Here is a 20942-nt window from a genome sequence, read left to right on the forward strand (position 1 = left end):
TTTACATATTTTCTTGTATATTTAATACAACTCATTGTAGTAATTATTTGACTTTAATCATAAAATAACTTCTTCAAGTTTATTCAAACTCTTTTAGAACGTTTCACTTGTTGATATACATTACTTATATTTGATTTAATTACTCCATTGTTATATGTAAGATTTATGTGGATAATTTCCTTTTTATACTCCCCTATTCATGACAACTTTCCCTACTTTAGTCGATCATTTCTTTAAGCTAATTGCTAATTGTTTTATTTAAAATAATTCTTTACCATTTTATTATATGCGTTCAATTAAGATCAATCTTGTACAGTCAAATCACTCGACGTTAATTGTAAATTGGGATCTCCTTTATACCTTATTTAGAACCCAATTCTTTCAATCGAACTCCGAAAACGATTTTTTTTTGTTCATTAATTTACTTTGCATATCTTACTGTATATATTTTACCACAAATGAAATGATCATACTTTGAATATTTATCCACCTCATGACATTGCATTGGCTACTCTTTGATAGGAATTCTTTTTGAAATAACTAATCATTCTTTTCAACCTTCCCTCCCTTATTTGATCGAGTCAACCAGAACTATATTTTTGTGGATATTGAGGGATGCCTAACAGCTTTCCCTCGAGATAACTTGAACCCTTACCTATAATCTCAACAGTTTCGCAGAGTACTATAAGTTGTAATTTATTTCGTCTTGTGTAAAATAGGGTGCAACAACATGGCGACTCTACTGGGGATACTTCAGTTTCTAATCACAGCAGACTTGATCAATTACTTGAGGGATTACAGGTTCTCTGATACTCCAACTTCTATTCTTTCTGTCACATGCTTCAACTTATATATTCACTGCTTCAAGTTTTATACTCTTTGTTTCAAGCTGTATATTCATTGCTTTAAGTTGCATATTCTTTGTTTCAAGTTGTATATTCTTCATCGCATGCTTAAAGTAGTCTATTCTTTGTCATCCGCTTCAAGCAGTATATTTTGTTATGCGCTTCAAGCGGTATATTATTGTTATGCGCTTCAAGCAGTATATTCTTGTTGTGCATTTCAAGCGGTATATTCTTTGTCATATGCTTTAAGTGGTATATTCTCTGTCATCTGTATCAGGCGGCGTATTCTCTGTCATGCTCATGTTGTATATGCTCCCCACATATCTAAGTTGTATATTCTTGTTTATCCTAAAAAATGGAGAACAATTAAATTTGTTAGTGGTTTTAAGGATACGTGGATTTATTCAATACAAACGGTAAAGAATGCTAGAATAAACAGATAAGAGATGTAATAAATTATCATACCTCTTGAAAATAAAGGGGGGTGATTCTGGACTCGAGGGCAACCTCAATGAATAATCAGACCCCCCTTTATATAGTAAGGGAGTCCTACTCTAGGTACAATTCTATAAAAGGCAAAAAATCTTTCGTTTAACTAATCATCGAATTTCCGCCGGTACATGCCAAGATCCACGTCGCGATACCCAGCTGGTCAGGGATATCACGACCTCCCGTTAATCATGTTCGGTTGCCCAATAATGCTCTCTGAATTCTTTTAAGATTTGGACCGATACCAGGGTCACGGCCCCGATATTCTCGAGGGCGGGCATCGTGCTCCCAGAACCTGTGTCAATGAGTCCCTTACCTCGATTTCGGCTCCTTGTCATCACGTCCCTTACTCAATTTATTTTATCAAAAATCGGGCTGTTTTATGAGTCCGATTTCACCCGTATACAGATAGTCCCCTCGTTTCTCGGAGAGTAAGTTTTACGGAAACGACGAGGAATGACATGAGTTCTTCGATCTCTTCTCCAACACGCTGCGACACGAAATGATAAAGAAACCGCAATGTCCCATCAAAAGCGTCATAATGACCCCCAACGCGTATCAGTCGTCAGCAGGCCACTCCTGGATGTGAAACGGCGTGAATCCCCTATAAATACCTCTTCTTTCATTCATCTTTTACTTTTGACCAAGCTTCTACCTTCGATCCTTCAAGATATCATTGCCTTCCTTCATTCTTCAATATTCTTACCTTCGTTCTTCAAATTGCAACCTTTCTTTTACCCCTCACTTAAGCCAGTGTTTTCTTAGCAAGTTCTCACCCTTCATCTTCTCATTCTCCTTCATACCTTCAAACCTTTTTATCCAGATAAAAAAAATGGCAAAGATTTCCAAGACCGTTCCCCAGAAAGATTCTCCTTCTTCTACGCAGCCGACCACTGAGGTCAAGGAGACCCCGCTCCTGATGTGGTCATCCTCGAGAGGTGCGCTCCGAGCGTGGCCACTGATGAATCGGTAGCTGAGCCCCTCTTGAAAATGTTTGGGGGGGGGGGGTGTTCGGTTAATGATGAATTTAAGGTCGAAAAGCCCTCTTCGATTCAAGGCCGATGCGAGGTGGTGTCACTGTACATCTGCTCCATTACTAAGGCCGTTCTTCCTGCAGTTCAAAAAGACTGCGACTGGGTGGATAAGGATGTAGTGATTCTCGGGCCCGATGACGATATCACTACCCATGTTGAAGGATATATGAGTATTTACACTTATCTCTTTTACATTGGGCCCGGTGGACCCGGTCATCTTGGGCTTTTGTAGGAGGTACGACGTATGCATCTGCCAAATCCACCCATCGCTGTGGAGGATTGTGATCCTCCTCTGATTCTTTGTGAACAAAATCGATTCATGTACGTTCACCATCGATCATCTACTCCGCTTGTACAGTCCCCGAATCTTACGGGAGGGAATGATAAAGCTTGTACGCTGGGCCAGCAAAGCCCCATTTTCAAGTATCGACGAGGACCAGAATTGGGGTTGGCAAGGATGCTTTATCCAGGTGAGGACCTCCGACCTGATACCTGCCAAGTGGAGGCCACTCCCCGAGAAGTACAATGTATCACGTAACTATAACTCCTTTAAAACATTGATTTTATGTTTTATCTTCACTTTTCTAATTGGTGTTTGTTGTGGAGCAACCCTCGCTCGAGTCCCAAATGCCATTACTCGGCTCAAGGAGTGGATCAGAGGCATTTGTTCGCAGATTTCTTATGCCGAATGCTCATGGCACGAGCTCTCGAAGAGCCGCTGGGAGGCCCATTCTCACGGTAAGATTCTACTCTCCGAGTAAGTAGCACTAGACTTTCTTTTTCAATACTATGTCCTCATTGCTTCTCTTCTTTTTTGCAGGCTTGCCTAAGACCATCGAGCTTAGGCCCTTGGTAAGAGGCGAGTACCTGCCCGATGATCGTTCTGCTTCGGGGCAGCCCAGAGCCATAGCAGGAGAGAAGAAAAGGAGGAGGGCCCCGAGTTCCCCTAGCTCAAAGAAGAAGAAACCAAGGAGAAGGTTGGCTCGTAAGCCAAAGGAAAGGTCCAGCTCCCGAGTGCCTGATTCAAACTCACTCTTCTGGTTCAGGGACGAGCCCGAGGAGGACCATCCTTTTGTGGCCCGCGAGCCGTCCGTTCCCGAGGAACAGATGGCAACCAAGGGGGAAACAATGGAGGCTAATCCCCCTCAAGTTCATGAGGCTGGTACATAGGCGAGGGTCGAGACCTCTCGAATCGTGGGCTTCGCCCAGTGTTATAGAAATTTTAGGATCTCTCTCATTCACAGAACCCATGTTCGATGAAGCCCGAGCGACGAAGGAGCAATCCAATGAAGTGGCTCATGGAGCGGACGATCCCCTTTGATGCTTCTTTGATGGTGTAGACTCAACCGCCCTAGAAGACTTCTTCGGGTTGATGAATGCACAGTCTTTCGCTCAGTCTTTGATGAGTGCACAGCCATCCGGGCCCAGTCAGGGCAACAGGGGACCCCACCAACATGGTCGACCTGGAGGGAGATTCCAGCACTAGCGGAGGCCCCCATGCCCTAAATGTGGAAGGATGAATTTTGGGGTCTGCCTCATGGACCTACATATATGCTACGGGTGCGATATGAGGGGTCACATTCAGAGGGACCGTTGCTCGTCCCGCCGGATCATGGGAAAAGGTGCGGCGCAACCAGCTAGTTCTGCAGCTACTACATCCACAACACATCCTTCAGCTCGAGGCACCCCAGCACCCGCAGGGCATGGTGCAGCTAGAGGTGATGCACAGAGTTCGGGAGGACCCAACAAATTTTATGCTATGCGGAGGCGTCGAGATTCAGAGGCTTCTCCAGATGTTGTCACAGATATATTGATTGTCCAATCCCATGATGTATATGCTCTTATTGATCTCGGTTCCACGTTGTCCTATGTCACTCCTTATGTCGCTATGAAATAGAGGAGATGTCTTTGGGTGCTGCTAAAGAAAATGTCTAAACACATTCAGGGACCATGGTTGGTCACCGAGGACTTCAGCTTCATGAGCCGTTCTCTGTATCTACTCCGGTTAGCGAGTCTATTGTGGCTGCGAGGGTTTATAGGGATTATGTTGTCACACTGCATGGTTGGGACACCCTGGCCAATCTCATTGAATTGGGGATGGTTGATTTTGATGTAATAATGGGGATAGACTGGCTTTATTCATATTTTGCTAAGCTTGATTGTCGAACCAGGACTGTTAGGTTTGAATTTCCAAATGAGTCGGTGATTGAATGGAAGGGGGATGATGTGGTATCGAAGGGTAGGTTTATTTCTTACCTTAAGGCCACGAAGATGATTAAAAAGGGGTGTATCTACCATTTGGTTCGGGTTACGGACATCGATGTTATGGGTCCGTGCCTGTTATGGGTGAATTTCCGTAGGTCTTTCCGTATGAGCTCCCTGGGATCCCACCAAACAGGGAGATTAATTTTGGGATTGATGTGATGTCGGGCACGCAGCCTATATCTATTCCACCCTACAGAATGTCACTAGCATAATTGAATGAGCTAAAAGAACAATTGAAGGATTTGTTAGAGAAGGGTTTCATCCGGTCGAGTTTGTCGCCTTAGAGCGCACCGGTCCTCTTTGTAAGAATGAAAGATAGGTCATTAAGGATGTGTATTGACTTTCGGCAGCTCAACAAGGTCACGATCAAGAATAAGTACCTACTGCCAAGGATAGATGATTTGTTTGACCAATTGCAGGGTGCTAAGTATTTCTTCAAGATTGATTTAAGATCCGGGTATCACCAACTGAAGATCAGGGAGCAGGATATTCCGAGAACAGCTTCCAGGACCCGGTATGGGCACTTTGAATTTCTGGTAATGTCTTTTGGGCTACCAAATTCCCCGACAACTTTCATGGACCTTATGAATCGAGTCTTCAAGCCTTTTCTTGACTCCTTTGTGATAGTGTCCATTGACAATATTCTAGTATATTCATGAAGTCGAGAGGACCATGTCGATCATCTCAGGGCAGTTCTACAGACTCTATATCAACATAAGTTGTATACGAAATTTTTTGAAATGTGAATTTTGGCTTGAATCTGTTACATTCTTGGGTCATGTCGTCTCCAGAGAAGGATATAAGGTTGATCCTAAAAAGATTGCAGCTGTGAAGAATTGTCCTAGACCTACAACTCCAATAGAGATTCGCAGTTTCTTGGGCTTAGCCGGGTATTATAGGAAATTTATGGAGGGGTTCTCCACTCTTGCCTCTCTGTTGACTAAATTGACGTAGAAGGCGATTATGTTCCAATAGCCAGATGCTTGTGAAAAGAGCTTCCAAGAGTTGAAATCAAGATTAACTACGACACCGGTGTTGACCCTACCAGAGGGTACGGATGGGTTTGTGGTATATTGTGATGCTTCAAGAATCGGACTTGGGTGTGTATTAATGCAACATGGCAAGGTGATAGCTTATGCTTCTAGGCAACTCAAGAATCATGAAAACAACTATCCAACACATGACTTAGAGCTTGCGGCGGTGGTATTTTCATTTAAGATTTGGCGTCATTATCTATGTGGGGTCCATGTGGATATATTCACGGACCATAAGAGCCTCCAATATATTTTCAAATAGAATGAATTGAATCTAAGTCATAGAAGATGGCTTGAGTTACTCAAGGATTACGACATCGATATTTTGTATCATCCGGGGAAGGCTAATGTTGTAGTGGATGATCTTAGTGGGAAATCTATGGGCAGTTTGGCTCAATTGGAGGCATATCAAAGGCCGTTGGAGAAGGAGGTTCATCGGTTGTCTAGTTTTTGAGTTCGTCATGCGGATTCTAGTGAAGTAGGAGTGATTGTGCAAAATAGGGCTGAATCATCACTTGTTGTGGAAGTCAAGGAAAAGCAGTACAGTGACCCATTGTTGGTACAGTTGAAGGAGAGGATTCATAAACATAAGACCATGGCCTTTTCTCTTGGCATGGATGATGGTACACTAAGGTACCAAGGGCAACTATGTGTTCCAAATGTGGATGATCTCCGGGAAAGAATCATGATCGAGGCTCACACTTCTAGGTATTCGGTGCACTCGGGCTCTACAAAGATGTATCATGATCTTAAAGAAGTCTACTAGTGGAATGATATGAAGAGGATTGTAGCGGACTTTGTGGTGAGATGCCCAAATTGTCAACAAGTAAAGGCCGAACACCAATGGCCTGGTGGGTTGGCACAGAACATAGAAATTCCAATGTGGAAGTGGGAAATGATCGATATGGACTTTGTGGTGGGACTACCTCGCGCGCCTCGTAAGTATGACTCGATTTGGGTGATTATGGATTGACTCATGAAATCAGCTCACTTCTTACCTATTAAGGCTACCGACACAGCAAACAGTATGCTCAGATGTATATCGAGAAAATAGTCAGGTTGCATGGCACTCCAGTTTCTATTATCTCGGATCAAGGGGCATAGTTCACAACTAACTTTTGGAAGAAATTTCCGCAAGGTTTGGGTACTCAGGTGAATTTTAGTAGAGCCTTTCACCCACAGACTGGCGGGCAGGCAGAGCGGACTATTCAGATGCTTGAGGATATATTGCGCGCTTGTGTTCTTGACTTCAAGGGTACCTGGGATGATCATTTGCCACTCGTAGAATTTGCCTACAACAACAGTTATCATGCTAGTATTCAGATGGCACCGTTCGAGGCTTTATATGGTAGGAGATGTAGGTCTCCCATTGGGTGGGGATAATTTTGGTATGGTTGGACTCCTAACAGAATAGGTGTTTGGAATTTGTGAGTTTGGTCGGGTTCTAAGGTTGTCACGACCCCAATTTCCCCACCTTAGGATCTCGTGATGGAACCTAGTCTCTAAGACTAGGTAAGCCTAACATTCATTGATAGCTTAGCAAGATTTAACAACTAAGATAATAAGATAATTCGTTAAAACTCATAATAACTCAAAACGGAACATCTGTAACATAATTCCCAAAACCGATGGAACTGAGTCATAAGCCTTACGAAATAATCTAAGAATCTCTAATACAACATTATCTGAATAGAAGATAAATAGTAGTAAAAGTAATGACTGAAGGTGACTCCGAGGCCTGCAAACGCCAAGCAGGTATACCTTGAAGTCTCCGAAATGTATGGTCAAATCACTAATGCCTAGCCTGAGCTGAGTACACCACAATGGTACTCAGTATGTATCAAACCTAACCTCGATATATTAGTGATGAGTTCAGGTCAAGACACCTACTTGGATAAGAGAAACTGAACAAGGTATAGTATAGGCAAATAATGGAAGACGAGGAAATAAATGACTATAAAGCAGTTCAATAAAGTAAGCTAACAATGGAATTTAAAACAATAAAGGCAACAAGGAGTGAACACATGGTAAGAACATCAAGAATCAATACGGACGAGTACAAGTAGGGAAAATAAAGAGATAACAAAACTGTTCAACCAACACGCCTCTTTAACATAGAATGTACAATAAGAATCACAACTGAGGTACCGCCTCATATCCACTTTTCACAATTCAAAATCACAACATTTCCTTATACCGCCGCGTGAGCCTTACATTAAGATATTTTGAAAAGATTTTTTCCGAAATAGCTACACGCACTTTAGCCCTTTTATGTCGCCGGGTGACTTCAAGTAATTTCCTTACTAGCAACTTGCACATAAAATCCCTCCTTATGTCGCGCACGCACATTAACCCCTATCCTTATACCGCCGCATGCGCATCAATATCACAACACAATAACAACTCACACCACAAGTGCCCATATGCCACAACTTGCCAAAATCAACAATACCAAAGTTACCACAACGTATAGCCCAGGGCTCAATCACAATGTGAACAAGAATCTCCATAATAACAAAGTGAGTGAGAATTTCTCAACAAGGAAAGACATCTCAATAATCAACAACTTCAAACAAGAATAACCCGGCACTAAAGGAGGTGACATAACAATAAGAGAGATAGCAAAGGCAACTAAGGCATATAAGAGCATGTTTGACAATAAGAGATAGAGTAGGTGATACAACATCAAGTAAAGCATGTAAGAAAAATTTAACAATGGAAGATCTAACATGATATTTCAACTTCTAATTAGATACATCAAAGAGTCTAAGAGTCTAAACCGGTCAAAATACCCCATATAAGCCTGTGTACATACTTGTCACCTCGTGCACACGTCTTTCACATAACCCAAATAACGTAAATCAACCCAAGTCCTAAGGAGTAGTTCGCCCACAAAAAGTTAGGCAAGATACTTACCTCAAACAAGCTAAATCAACCCACTAGTAAGCCTTTTTCGTGCAAATTCAACTTCGGATGGCTCGAATCTAGCCAAAATAACTTAATACCATAAATACAAACTATAGAAAATGATTTCGGATAACAAAGTTGCAATCTTTAAAGAGAATCATAAGGTCAACTCAAAAGGTCAACCCCGGGCTTGCACCTCGGAACCTGACCAAACTTACAAAATCTGAACACCCATTCTGATACGAGTCCAACCATACAAAAATTACCCAATTCCGACCTCAAATCGACCTTCAAATCCTCAATTTATAGTTTAAGACAGTTTTCACAAAATCCCCAATTTCTCCAACTTAAATCACTAATTAAATGATAAAAACAATGATGGAATCATGAATAATAAGCAAATCCGAGTACAAAAAAAACACTTACCCCGATCCAATCCTTGAAAATCCACTCCAAATTCGCCCAAAACCGAGCTCTCTAACTCAAAATATGAAAAATGGAATAAACCCTCGATTCACTCTTATTTCTGCCCAGGCTTTCTGCACCTGCGGCAATTCTGTCGCATTTGCGACTCCGTATCTGCAGAAAATCCATCACAGATGCGGCTTCCACTAAAGGTCAGAAACTCCAGATGCGCGGCCGCTCTTGTGCAACAGTCACCGCAGATATAAGTGCGCAGATGTGCAACCGCAGAAGCAGGAAAAGCTCTTCCAAACATACTATCAAGTCCCAAAACACTACACGAACCTACTCGAGGCCTTAAATCACATCAAACAATATCAAATCTACGAATCACACCCCAATTTAAGCCTATTGAATTAATTAACATTCAACTTTTAAAACTAATGTCGAATCATATCAAACCAACTCTAAATGAGCTCAAATTTTGAATGCAAGTCCCAAATGACACAACAGACATATACCAACTCCCGAAATCACAATCCGGACCCGATATCAATAAAGTCAATCCCTCGGTCAAACCTATCAACCTTCAACTTTCTATCTTTTGCCAAAAAGCACCAATTCAACCTACGCAACTCCAAATCAACTTCTGGACATACACCGAAATCCAAAATCACCATACAAAGCTATCAGAACCATCAAAATTCCATTCTGGAGTCGTCTACACAAAAGTCAAACTCCGATCAACTCTTCCAACTTAAGCTTCCAACCTTGGGACTAAGTGTCCCAATTCACTCCGAAACTCACCCGAAACCAAACCAACCACTCCGGAAAGTCACATAGCCACAATTGAACTAGAGGAGGCAATAAATAGTGGAACGGGGCTAAAATACTCAAAATGACCGATCGGGTTGTTACATTATCCCCCTCTTAAAACAAACGTCCATCCTCGAACGAGTATAGAGACATACCTGAAGTGTTAGAAGGTGAGGATAACAGATACAGATATCATGCTCGGTCTCCCAAGTCACCTCCTCAACTGGTTGACCCCTCCATTGAACCTTCACTGAAGCAATGTTCTTTGACCTCAACTTTCGGACCTGTCTGTCCAAGATGGCCACTAGCTCCTCAAAATAAGTCAAATCCTTGTCCAATTGGACTGAGCTGAAATCTAACACATGGGATGGCTTTCCGGAGCATGGAAACATGGAACACCAGGTGAACTGCCGATAAGCTGGGTGGAAATGCAAGCTTGTAGGCCATCTCCCCCACTCCCTCAAGGATCTCAAAATGACCAATATACCTAGGGCTCAACTTGCCCTTCTTCTAGAATCTCATCACACCCTTCATGGGTGAAACCCACAACAAAACTCTCTCCTACCAAAAATGCTACACCACGAACCTTCTGGTCGGCATAACTCTTTTATCTAGACTGTGCTTTACGAAGCTTGTCCTGAATCAACTTGACCTTCTCCAAGGCATCCCGAACAAGATCAGTACCCAACAACCTAGCCTCCTCCGGCTCAAACTAACCAACTGGAGAACGACACTGCCTCCCATATAAGGCCTCATAAGGAGCCGTCTGAATACTGGATTGTTAGTCGTTGTTGTAGGAAAACTATACAAGCGGAAAGAATTGATCCCATGAACCCCCAAAATCAATAACACAGGCATGTAGCATATCCTCTAAGATCTGAATGGTGCGCTCATACTGCCCGTCCATTTGGGGCTAAATGTTGTACTCAACTCGATCCGTATGACTAACCCACGCTGCATAGCTCTCCAAAAATGCAATGTGAAATGCATGCCTTGATCATAGATAATGGACACCGGCACACCATGAAGACGAAAAATCTTACAAATATAGATCTGAGCCAGCTGCTCTGAAGAATAGGTAGTCACCAACAGAATAAAATGTGTCGTTTGGTCAACCTATCCACAATAACTCACACTGTGTCAAATTTCTTCAAGGTCAAGCCCAACAACGAAATCCATGGTAATACTCTCCCACATTCACTAGGGAATCTCAAGTCTCTGAAGAAACCCACTCGGCCTCTGATGCTCGTACATCACCTGCTGACAATTCAAGCACCAACCCACATACTTCACATTATCTTTATTCATTCTTCTCTAACAATAATGCTGCCTCAAATCTTGATACATCTTAGCGGCACCCGAATGAATAGAGTACCGCGAACTGTGGGCCTCCTCAAGAATCAACTCACGCAACCCATCCATATTGGGCACACATAACCGACCCTGCATCCTCAACACCCCATTATCTCTGATAAAAACCTCCTTGGAATTGCCATGTTGTACCGTGTCCTTAAGGACAAGCAAATGGGGGTCATCATAGTAATTATCTCTGATGCGCTCAAATAAAGAAGACCGAGAAACCACGCAAGCAAGAACCCTACTAGGCTCCAAAATATCTAATCTCACAAACTGATTGGCCAACGCCTGAATATCCAATGCTAGCGACCTCTCACCAACTGAAATATATGCAAGGCTACCCATACTCTCAGCCTTTCTACTCAAGGCATCAGCTACTATATTGGCCTTCCTAGGATGGTATAGAATAGTGATATCATAGTCTTTCAACAGCTCTAACCACCTCCGTTGCCTCAAGTTCAGGCCCTTTTGCTTAAACAAGTACTGTAGACTCCGATGATCTGTGAATACCTCGCAAGACACGCCGCCTCCAAATATTCAATGCGTGAACTAAAGCTGCCAACTCTAGATCATAAACGGGGTAGATCTTCTCATGGGACTTCAACTGGTGCGAAGCATAAGCAATCGCCCTATACTCATGCATTAAGACTCACCCAATACCAATCCGCGATGCATCACAATAAACCATATATGAACCCGATGCTGAGGGCAAAACTAGAACTAGAGCTATGGTCAAGGAAGTCTTGAACTTCTGAAAGATCTCCTCACACTTGTCAAACCACTGGAATTGAGCACCCTTCTGGGTCAATCTAGTCAAAGGTGCAGCAATAGACGATAGACCCTCTACAAAACAGCGATAATATCCAGCCAAACTAAGGAATCTCCGAATCTCAGTAGCTGAAGACGGTCTAGGCCAACTCTGAACTGCCTCAATATTCTTCGGATCTACCTTGATCCCCTCGCTCGACACCACATGACCCAAAAATGCCACCGAATCAAGCCAGAATTCACACTTTGAGAACTTTGCATACAACTTCTTCTCCCTCACAGTCTGGAGCACGATCCTCAAATGTTGCTCATGATCTTCCCGGTCGCGGGAATACACCTAGATGACGTCAATGAATACAATAACAAAAGAGTCAAGATATGACTGGAATACACTATTCATCATGTGCATAAATACTGCTAGGGCATTGGTCATGTCACCCCTCGACCTCGGGGAGCGCGACTGGCACTCAACCGAGATAACCCGGCCGAGCAAGCGTACTAGATTGCCTTCTACCCAAATCACCCATAAATAAAGAGAAGATAAACTTCATTAGTTAACACCAAGAGGGTTCATGAACAACACTAATTCCATCACCATTAGTTACTTCATTTATAAAGTCTCAAAATACATACACTTTCATAGTTTGGAGTGGAACATGTAATACAGATACGACATTACTATCTTGACTTTCCAATACCAATACACAACCCACACAATGTCTACAGATCTTCTAATAAATACAAAAGAGAACAATGATAGTGCCGGAAAAAAGGCGCCGACTATAACTCAAAACATAATACATACAGAACAAAAGATGCACGACCCCGAAATGAAGTGGTGCTCACCAAGTCAACTGGGAAGAGAGTGTACCGCTATCACTGGTCAATGCCTTCCGTTGTGGAACCACCTGCATCCATTAAAGATGCAGCGCCCTCGAAAAAATGGACGTTAATACATATCGAATAGTACTAGTATGAAAACCAAACACCTATGCAAGGACTTGAAAATACAACATGAATATGATGAATCATGGTAACAATAAAAGGCTTAGATAGCCGTTAAATATATAGCAAGTATATTAAGAGCTTTCAATAACATTTATAATTTTTTTTTAAGTCGGGGATCCTCTGCAACTACCTTTACACAAAGAGGCACAGCCGCCTCACCCCAATGTATGCGGGTGGAGGTGCAATCACAAAACCATAAACTCTACACAAAGAAGCCATGTCTCCTCACCCCAATGTATGCGGCTGGAGGTGTATTCACAATACCACAAACTCTACACAAAGAAGCCTTGCCGCCTCACCCCAATGTATGCGGGTGGAGGTGTATTCATAATACCACAACTCTACACAAAGCGGCCCTGCCGCCTAACCCCAATGTATGCGGGTGGAGGTGTATTCACAATACCACAACTCGAAACAAAGTGGCCCCACCGCCTCACCCCAATGTATACGGGTGGAGGTTTATTCATAATGCCATACTTCGGATTCCCAAAATGATAATAGTTTGTACAACAGAGTTCCCTTTCAAATCAACCATTTGTCACCTTTGGCCTTAGCATGTGTGAGTTCATAAGGTTTCATCATATGAGAAATAAGTGTTTAATCACATTGATTTCATACAAGATCTTCTTCCCAAAAGGGGTATAACATAATTAAGTCAAAATAGAGAATCATTAACACACGAGGGTTCTAACACGTTATGCCAATCGGGAATCAATTTTACTAGTTTGAATACCCCACATCAATAGCGTTCCATGTTTGAACTTCACACGAAGGAGTTTTGTAAGAACACGGGAATTCCAATACCAAAAAAAAAGAGTTTAGCCTTCATACCTCGAAAGAGCTTTTCATAGTGCCACAATAATGTCCCAACACTCCTAATGATGCCAATCTATCAAGGAGGAGAGAATTATAAGCACGATTAGAGGAATTCACATGGCAAGGGCTGTTACAACTATGACCCGACCTTTCCCTCATCTAATTCAATAACAAAACCACCCAAGATTGTTCAAAAACTTCCCCGCAGTCTCTATTAGCTCATATATGTGATAAAACCTACCCTCATTACCCACAATCAACCCAAACCTGAATTTGAAGAATTGGGGGAAGAAATACTTACTTTTTTGAAGCCCTAGCAAGTTCCTTTTGATGGAATTCCAAGGTTTGATCAATGTAGAGTAGTGAAATCTATAGTCCTCTCTTTCCTCTCTCTAGAATAGCTCTCTCCTCTCTCTAAAATGTTAGTTAATCCCCTAAAAATGAACCCTTAGGCTAGATAAATGAAATGGGGGTCAGTTTATAAAATTGGAAAAATGGAGCCCCAACGCAGATCTTCGATTGCATATGCGACCGCATAACACTTCTGCGGTCCGCAAAATGGACTGCATAATGGCCCTCTAGAACTGGATGTTTCTGCTACACTCTGTGATAGGTCTGCAGTCCGTAGACCAATTATGGGGTCTCATAATGGACCACAGAACCTCCTTTCGAAATTTCTCATGCTGGATCTGCGATTGGATCTGCGGCGCGCAAAACGGTTCTGCAGCCGCATAATGGGTCGTATAATGGTCCTCAAAATTGGTAAATCTATCTGCTTCTATCAGTGGCCAATCTGCAGTCCGCAAACTTGTTCTGCGGTCGCATAGTGGACTGCATAATTGCCATGTTCTGCAAACTTTTTCCTTTAACTCCTCGACGCACTGAGCAACCCCAAAAGTCAATTCTTCATTAACCTCAATTGTATCAACCAGAACAATGAGCGACGGATCTCCAACCACCTTCTTCAACATGGATACATGGAACACAGGGTGCACTAAAGACATCTCTGGAGGTAGTTCAATGTTGTACGCCACCCGACCAATCCTCTAAATGATTCTGTATGGTCCAACATATCTCAGACTCAACTTCCCTTTCTTACCAAACCGCATTATGCCCTTCATGGGGGAAACCTTCAACAATACCCAATCATCCTCTTTGAACTCCAAATACCTGCGACGCACATCCGAATAGGACTTTTGATGACTTTGAGCAGTTTCTAATCGATCCTTAATGATCTTAACCTTCTCCATAGCCTGATGCACGAGGTCTGGTCCTATCAATACCGCTTCCTCAATCTCGTGCAATACCACTCTTTCTCACCAAGCACATGTACAAAAATACCAAGAAAGGTAGAAAGCATATAGCTAACATCAAACTCTCGAGTCCACCATTTCTTCATACTCCAAAAGCAGACGAGCAACTCTACTTCTACTTAGCAGTCCCGGAAATCGCGGTAAGTGGAGTCCTAGATCGAGATGAGCAAGGTACGCAATTTCCTATTTACTATCTTAGTCGAACTCTAGGTGAGGCCGAGACCCGGTACCCACACTTAGAAAATTTGGCGCTTGCCATAATAAGAGCCTCTAGGAAATTAAAACCATATTTTCAATGTCACCCAATTTGTGTAGTGACCACTTATCCTCTTCGCAATATTTTGCATAAGCCCGAACTCTCAGGCCGATGGCCAAATGGGCCATCGAAATCTATGGGTACGATATCGAGTATCAACCCCGAACGGCCATCAAGTCTCAAATCTTAGTAGACTTCATGGCCGACTTTACGCCAGCCCTCGTACCTGAGGTCGAAAAAGAACTATTATTAAAATCGGGTACAACATCAGGGGTGTGGACCCTATTCACAGACCGCGCTTCAAATGTGAAGGGGTCTGGGCTAGGCATCGTTTTGAAATTGCCCACGGGTAATACAATTAGACAGTCTATCAAAACTTCCAAGTTAACTAACAATGAAGCCGAGTATGAGTCCATGATTGCAGGTCTCGAGCTAGCTAAGAATTTGGGAGAAGAGGTTATCGAAGCCAAATGTGACTCCTTACATGTGTTAAACCAAGTCAACGGAACCTTTGAGGTTCGGGATGATCGAATGCAGAGATACCTGGATAAATTACAGGTGACATTACATCAGTTTCAAGAATGGACCCTACAACATGTACCTCGAGAGCAAAACAACAAAGCCAATGCCCTTGAAAATTTGGGGTCATCGATTGAAGATGACGAAATTAGCACGGGGACTATCGTGCAACTTTCGAGGTCAGTGATCGAAGAAGGCCACGCCAAAATAAACTCCACAAGTCTGACCTGGGATTAGAGGAATAAAAATATCGAGTACCAAAAGAACGGAAAGCTTCCGTCGGATCCTAAGGAATCAAGGACTCTACGTATGAAGGCCACACGATTCACATTGGCCGAAGATGGAACACTATATAGAAGGATGTTCGATGGACCATTGGCAATACGTTTGGGTCCCGAAGACACCGACTACGTCCTACGGGAAATTAACGAGGGAACTTGCGGAAATCATTCTGGTGCCGAATCATTGGTTCACAAAATCATCATAGCAGAATATTACTGGGCCAATATGGAAAAAGATACGAAGGAATTCGTTTGAAAGTGCGACAAGTGTCAAAGATATGCGCCAATGATCCACCAACCCGAGGAGCAACTCCATTCGGTCCTATCCCCATGGCCATTCATGAAATAGGGAATGGATATCGTTGGCCCTCTACCATTGGCCCCAGGTAAAGCTAAATTCATTTTATTTATGACTGAGTATTTCTCTAAATAGGTTGAAGCATAGGCCTTTGACAAAGTCAGGGAAAAAGAGGTTATCGACTTCATTTGGGACAACATTATATGTCGATTCGGGATGCCTACCGAGATCGTATGCGACAATGGAAAACAATTCATCGGCAGTAAAGTAACAAAGTTTCTTGAAGACCACAAAATCAAAAGGATCTTGTCAATGCCATATCACCCCAGCGGGAACGGACATGCAGAGTCAACGAACAAAACCATCATTCAAAATCTAAAGAAAAGGTTGAATGATGCAAAGGGAAAATGGAGAGAAATGTTGCCCGAGGTCCTTTGGGTGTATCAAACAACGTCAAAATCCAGAATGGGGTAAACACCGTTCTTTTTAGTATATGGCGCCGAAGCTCTAATCTCGGTCAAAGTCGGGGAACCTAGCGTCAGGTTTCGATATGCAACGGAAAAGTCGAATCACGAGGCTATGAATACAAGTCTTGAATTGCTAGATGAAAAACTGGAAAGCGCCCTCGTTCGAATGGCCGCACAAAAGCAACGGATCGAAAGGTACTACAACCGAAGAGCTAATTTTCGACATTTTATAACAGGGGACTTAGTATTGAGAAAAGTCACCCTCAATACCCAAATTGGGAGGGACCGTATCAGATCCTCGATATCGTCAGAAAGGGATCTTACAAACTCGGCATGATGAACGACGAACAGTTGTCAAATAATTGGAACGTGTCACTCCTCAAACGATATTACCGCTAAGGTACAACCTTCTCCATTTTTATTTATATTTTATACTAACTGTTTGCAGGTGTGTAATCGAAAACATCAAGGGATCCTTCAAACGCAGTCCTTGGGTCTGAAAGCACCCGTTGCACTCTTTTTCCCTTAGACCGGTTTTAATCCCAAATGGGTTTTTTCGGCGAAGTTTTTAACGAGGCAACCATTGTTCGTGCTAACTTAGAGCAATTCAACAGTATCTGAGGCTCCTTTATAATCAACCTCGAATACTAGGGGGCATCACCCTCAGATAGTTACAAGGAAAATACTTCGTGTCGACAGGGTCTCGATAGGTAAATTTTCTAGAGGACCAAACGGTAAGATGAACCATGTTTGTGTAGATTACTCGAGCCCTAATGGCAAAACATGTACGCATGTATAATTTATTGGAAGAAGTATTTTCCCTTTCCAGATGCCCCATGTTTTAAAATTTATAATTTGCAATCTCATACTTATGATCTATGGTGGAAACTGGCTTAAGGGCCGATCACAACTGAAGTTCAAACAATTTGTCCGATACTCCGGGACTGCCGTCCAAAAAACCGACACGATCGAATTACTAAACCTCGAGATCGTAAGACCTTAAAAAGGCAATCCTCGAATTTATGGACCACGTCCACCCCACTCGGGGACTGATACTTCGAACAAGTTTGAAGTATAATAGGGGAGCAAGCCCAAAAGGCGAATCCCAAGTTAAAGGCTTTGGCCAAATCAACACGGTTCAGAGACGTCCGATTTTTGTTATTAAATAGGCCTTCGAATATTTTCATAAATCGGTTAAAAAAGGCTACCCTTGGCTAAATTTCTAAGGGTCTCGATAATATCGACCATCGAAAACCCTAATGGATACAAAGGCGTTCGAACTCTCGAATAAATTCTTTATTTTATGTTAAGGCACTGCGAAATAAAGGGTCTCGATAATATCGACCATTGAAATTCCTAATGGGTACGGAACCGTTCGAACTCTCAAACAAATCCTTTATTTTGTGTTGAGGTACAACAGAATTTATATGATTAAACGATAAACTTATCAAGCCGAAAAGGGGGAGAAAGCCACTTTTTTTCTATGGCCGTGTTGGCCTAGTTTAAGAGCCTAAAAGGCCAGTTTATTTTTGAGTTCGAAGAAATCATCCTCACTCAATTAAAACCTAAGGGTCACCCTATTCCGAGTTCGAGCAAGTACTCACTCGATTATAAAAACTACACTAGTCTGGTTTCGATCAAAATGCCTAAGCCTCAAACTTATGAACAAAACATTCACAAGGCATAAAAGAAATAAAGACAAGTCAGAAAGGAAAGAGATAATTATATATATATGAATATTTACAAGGTCCGATCGGGATCCTATACAAAAAAGATCAAAAGTGAAAAATCTTAAGGTTCCTGATCTCCTCTGGGGGCAGCTTCTTCTACATCGAGGTCCTCCCCATTCTCGGACCCGCTCTTGCTACCATCATCATCATTGTCATCGGAAGTGGCCAGCAATCCAGCTTCGGCTTCATGCTCTCTGCCTTTGCTATCTCATTGGTAAGATCGAAATCCCGAGCGTGAATTTCCTCGAGGGTTTCCTCCGAGATTGGCATTTGGTGAGTTCAGCAATCCAATATGCTCGAGTTTGTGCGGACTCGGATGCCTCTCTCGCCTGGACTTGAGCGACTTCAGTATCCGCCCGATAGATGACCACGATCGCATCCGCCTTGGCTTTTGCTTTTTCGGCTTCAGATTTGGCCTTGGCAAGTTTAGAAGCCAACCGAGCCTCGAGCTCCTCTATTTTCCTGGCTTGAGTCAAGCTCCTATCTTTCATGCCTTGAAGTTGACTTTCGACCTATGATAATTGGGCTCGATTAGTCTCTTTTTCTGCAGCAAAGTGGTCCATACCTTTCTTCCACCCCAAGGACTCTGCCTTTATTGTGTCGACCTCCTCACAGAACTGCTCGATCCTCTCGATTTTCTGTTGCATCTGTGAGATTCAAAATATTAGCCACCGTTCCCGAGTCGAGCCGATGAGCTTTCAAGCTTTTCATTACCTGCTCGATCAGCTCTATCTGATCTTGGTGAGCCTTGGCCAACTCGGCTTGAAGATCTCTGATCTCTTCCTCTTTCTGACCACTAAGAAGTTTGAGGGCATTTCTCTCATCCGAAAGCCCTCGGAAGTCAGCTTCACATCGGCTCAGCTCCGCTCGAGACTTGGAAAATGCCTCCTGATGTAGAGCTAAAGCCTATATAAAAAGAGAAAAAGTTAGGCAGAAAATGGAAGAATATGACATCAACAAAGGGAATCAAGACTTACCCGATTCAGGGCTCGTTGAGCCTCGAAGAAATGACCCGATGCGTCACTCGGGCCGGCAGCATCCTCGATACTTGTAAATAAATCACGGAAGGGGTCCTCTCCCTCATGAGCTCCATCCACCTCGAGGGTCCCCAAATATCGGGCTTCCCGAATCGCCCTTTCTGAAAAAGCAGGGAGAGTGGGTGAGTCTCCGATTACTATTACCCCAAGGGAGTCACTTGGGGCGTTCTCCTCAGTTCGAAGAGCTTCAGGGTCGGTCCCTTCAGATATACCCATTGTTTTTCATTTCGGTGGGAGACATCCTCGATCTCCAACGTCTCAGGGACTTTTCCCGAGTCCTTCTCGGATATCCCCTTAGTTCGAGGCGGAGCCTCATCAACCACCATTGATCCAGTTGTCTTTGGGGCATCGATGGTTTTCTTTACTCGGGCCACCAGTATGGAGTTGTCGTCATTTTCTTCTTCTTCGTCTTCATCCCTCAGACGCCGAATAGATTCTTTCGTCAGAGGGATGGTGTTCTTCCTCGGCTTACGAGCCGTCTTTGTCTTAAGTTCTGGATCTTCGGAAGCCGAGGCCCTTTTTCTCTTGTTGTCTTTTGCTAGTTTCGGAACCGGGGCCGAGGTCTCTTCCTCGCCAGATGGCGGCCTCATGACCGCATCTTTGTCCAGGCCTACACACAGGAAAATTGGTTATGTTTAAGAAAGACATTTTGATCGAATCATCAAGAACATAGGAAAGGGGCTTACCATGAGTTTTGGCCTCCCATCGGTCCTTTGATAAATCGTGCGTTGAGCTCTCAGCGTACGAAGAGGTCGAGGCCAGGTCCCGAACTCAACTCTTGAGGTTAGGAATTGCACCGGGCATCCAAGAAACCACTACATCACGGAAAAGGATATCGATGAGAAGAAGCAAAGGGCCAAAACAATAAATAAGAATTAACAGTGGAATTATACTTATGCTTCATATTCCATTTCTCCGGAAATGGCATTTTCTCGGCCGGGATTACGTTGGAAGTCCTCATTCGAACAAACCAGCCCATCCGGCCTCAGTCCTTGTCCTCATCTATGCTCGAGAATAGCACTTTGGTGGCCCGGCATTGGAGTTTTATCAACCCGCCTCGATAGAGGCGGGGGCTGTATAACCTGATGAGGTGGTCGAGGGTGAAAGGCATCCCCTTGACTTTGCTCACAAAGAATCAGAGCAGAATAACAATTCTCCAAAAAGAAGGGTGGATTTGGCCTAGAGTTATGTGGTACTGACGACAAAAATCGATGACGACGGGGTCGAGGGGGCCCAGCGTGAAAGGGTAGGTATAAACACTTAAAAACCCTTCCACATGGGTGGTAATGTCTTCTTCCGGG

At 43.1% G+C, this 20942-nt stretch overlaps 1 long non-coding RNA gene across 1 annotated transcript; it reads left to right on the top strand.

Annotated features, from left to right (window-relative positions):
• Positions 1-807: 807 nt before the first annotated feature.
• Positions 808-20776, top strand: LOC104085315 (uncharacterized). Its single transcript, XR_011408563.1, has 2 exons — positions 808-3106; positions 3189-20776. It is a non-coding gene; the product is annotated as an uncharacterized lncRNA (long non-coding RNA).
• The last annotated feature ends 166 nt before the right edge of the window (positions 20777-20942 follow it).

This window comes from Nicotiana tomentosiformis, chromosome 6, assembly GCF_000390325.3.
Source record: "Nicotiana tomentosiformis chromosome 6, ASM39032v3, whole genome shotgun sequence".
NCBI lineage: Eukaryota > Viridiplantae > Streptophyta > Magnoliopsida > Solanales > Solanaceae > Nicotiana > Nicotiana tomentosiformis.